Source organism: Corvus brachyrhynchos, unplaced genomic scaffold (genome assembly GCF_000691975.1).
Source record: "Corvus brachyrhynchos isolate BGI_N302 unplaced genomic scaffold, ASM69197v1 scaffold22, whole genome shotgun sequence".
Taxonomy (NCBI): domain Eukaryota; kingdom Metazoa; phylum Chordata; class Aves; order Passeriformes; family Corvidae; genus Corvus; species Corvus brachyrhynchos.
The window spans coordinates 3,281,798-3,284,774 of NW_008238355.1; the positions used below are offsets into that span (position 1 = coordinate 3,281,798).

The window sequence follows — 2,977 nt, forward strand, 5'->3', positions numbered from 1 at the left end:
CAGTAGCGGTGCTGGGGTGTGCACTGAGAGCTTTTCAGTGTTGTCACACGCCTGAGAAGTAAAAGCGTCTTTAATTAAGTGCTTGTTTATTAAAACAAAATTTTAAAAAAGGAGGAGGGAATCAGAACTGTCCTGCATTCTGAAGCACGAGACCATTGCTTGTGTCAGACAAGTTCAGGTGCTCATTTTCAAAGGAAAAATGCACATTGCAGGTTCATTCATGTTGATGAAGTGGAAGCTTTTTAGGTTATGTCTTTGATCTTAAAGAGTATTTTGAGAATTGCCACTGAAGGCAAACATTTTTGTTGAAAATTCAGGGAAATGGTTAGATGGAGTTAATAATTTTATGTTTTCTGTGGAAAATACAATTTATGAGCATTTGGTTGGTATAAAGCATTTTCACATGTTCATACTTTATGTCACCTGACAAGCTGTGAACGTCCTTTGCTCTACCTGTGGCTGGTTCTCCTTGTGTACAAAACTGTAAGTCTCATGTGCAGAGAGGGGCGTGGAGAGGTCACTCTGTTACAGCACCAAATGCAGTCTCTCCTTTCGGTTTTGAACACAAAGGCAAAGCAAGAGGCTGACTGCATCTCTTGGCTGCTGCACGAGATCTGCCTAGTCTGTAAGCACTCAAAATGCCATGTTGTGTATGTGTTGAAGCTACTATTTTACTGTCCTCTCAGTATCCTGATTAAGTTTCTAGGTGGGAAAGCTGGTGCAAACTTGCCATTATTGCTCTCTCTGTTGCAACGATTAGTCTTCTTCCTCTTGCGTGTCTTTCCAGATAGATATATATTCCAATGAAATCTGCCCCCAAAACTCCAGCCTGGAATACGCTGTTCTGCTCAGTGCTGGGTAGAGAGGAGCACGTCCTTGTCCCAGTGCACACAGAGGTGGCAGGACTCCTTCCTTGATGCCTACTAAGTGAATTGTCTCACCTGCACTTTGAACTTTGGCAGTTTTGACAGCTTTTGAACAGTGTTTTGAGCGGTATGTATTTTCCATTGTTGAAGGCTTTGGCAATTAGAGTCCAGACTTCCTCCTTAGGAATAAAGGGATTAAGTGTGTGAGGCAAGGAGTTGTTGGGGAACAGGTGTTTTGGTTTTGAGTCCTCATGACTTATGTATGTGATAAGAAGCGCGATATTGGTCCTGGATGTGAAGTGGTTAAAGACTTGTGGCTTATTCTGTGTTTGAAGAGTAGTTCACGGACTACAAGGCCTTTGGTTTGACAGTTTCCCACCTTTGGTTAAAAATCTCCTGTCTTTAACTCTTGGCTCTTCCCAGACTTCCCTGGGTGTTTAGTTCCTGTATTTACCCAGCCTTTTTGCGTATTTTTGTATGGCTTCATCAAAAAATGTCTATTTCTATTAATATACACTGGCATTGCCTTATCAATATTTGAGTAAGAGCAGACTCAAGGTGGACAGTGTGATTTTTTGGAATTATCCATGTCTTATTACGCAGTGTGATGCCCTTTTGTCTTCTGTAAACTCACACATAGCAGAAAAAAAGCCTTCTTTTCCTTAATAGAAGGAAATGTTGCAGGCTCAGAATAATCATTCATCTTCAAGGTACTGATGGATAGGCTGTTTTCAGAAGAGACTAATATTCTTGAACAGGTGATAATGAGAATATCTTTCTGTTTAAAGGTTTTTTTTTTTTCCTTTTAAGGAGAATATTTTGGGTCAGTGTGAGTCTTCAGGAAGTGAGCCTGTGAACGTTGTGGCAGGAGAGCTTCACTTGGCAACACGAGCTGTGGGAACAGTTCCTTTGAGCCAGAGGACCCTGGTAAGAAGAGAGTCCACATGTTTTTAGCGATGACTGAGACAGCTACGTTGAGCCTAGCTTTCACAGAAAGGGGAGATCAGAGTAGTTGATCCAATAGATGATGGTAGAATTGTTGGAGGAGCTGCTATGGACTTCAGAGGGCAGTTTCTAGATCCCAGGTAACAATGTTAGTTAATAACTCATCTCACAATGCCCATCAGTTTCTACTGTTAGGACTGAGGTCTCTTTGTCAGTACAGAGAAGAAACAAGGCTGGAGTTCTTTTCATGAGATGTGAAGGTCTTTGTTCAAAGTTCTTGGGGGTGCTATTTACAGAGCTAGTGCTGCAGCTTTTACTGGGGTACTTCAAAACTTTAAAGTTTTGAAAACTTGGGAGAGCTCCCTATTCTGTAAACAGCAGGCCTCAAATTCCCAAGGGAGAACCTGCCTTTCAGGCCATGTTTTCTAGTCACTGATAGAAGTACTATTGCTGGGTGTGCTGCTGAGGGAGACATAAACAAGGCCCAGTGTTGACTCAGTGTTTCCTTTGCTTCCTAGATGTCCATCTGCTGTACCTTTCCAGAAGGGCTGCTCTACATGGGAGGAAGCTACCAGGGGAAAGCCTGTGAAAATGAACTACCTGGGATCCCCCTCTATATAGTTACACTTATAGATGTATTATGTTGTTGTCCTTATACAGTTAGAGGTGTATGGATATTTAGAGAGATATACTGATATTTGCATGTTTAGATATAGGCAGTACAGTTGTAGCAATCTGCAATAAATTAAATTTTTAAACTGAAATTGATATTTGTGTATTTTTATATAGTCAGCAGACTCTCTGCCCATGTCTCTCTCCCAGGCAGCATGTGCATCCTGACCCAGCACTGTGAGTTCAGATCAGTCTTCCAGGGTGGGGAGGAACAGCAGAATCAATGCCATCACTCTCTGTCTTCCTTGCAGACCCTGAGAGCTGTGAACACCATGCTGGAAGCAATGGTACTCAGCTCTCCTGCGTCCAGTCTCGATAAGGTGCTGCATGGCATCTTTGAGTTCTGGCTTGTGAAAATAATGGGGGTCTCAGGGCTGTTCCTCACCCTAGACAGGAGGGATTTCCCTCTCCTGGGTGGCAGGCAATGTGCTGTGGGGAGGGTGCTCACTTCCCACTTCCCCGGGGGAAGCACCAGGGGCTGACACCAAGCTCTT

At 43.1% G+C, this 2,977-nt stretch overlaps 1 long non-coding RNA gene across 1 annotated transcript; it reads left to right on the plus strand.

Annotated features, from left to right (window-relative positions):
• The first annotated feature begins 756 nt into the window (after positions 1–756).
• LOC108446984 lies at positions 757–2,546 on the plus strand. Its single transcript, XR_001862329.1, has 3 exons — positions 757–993; positions 1,677–1,793; positions 2,330–2,546. It is a non-coding gene; the product is annotated as an uncharacterized LOC108446984 (long non-coding RNA).
• Positions 2,547–2,977: the final 431 nt, after the last annotated feature.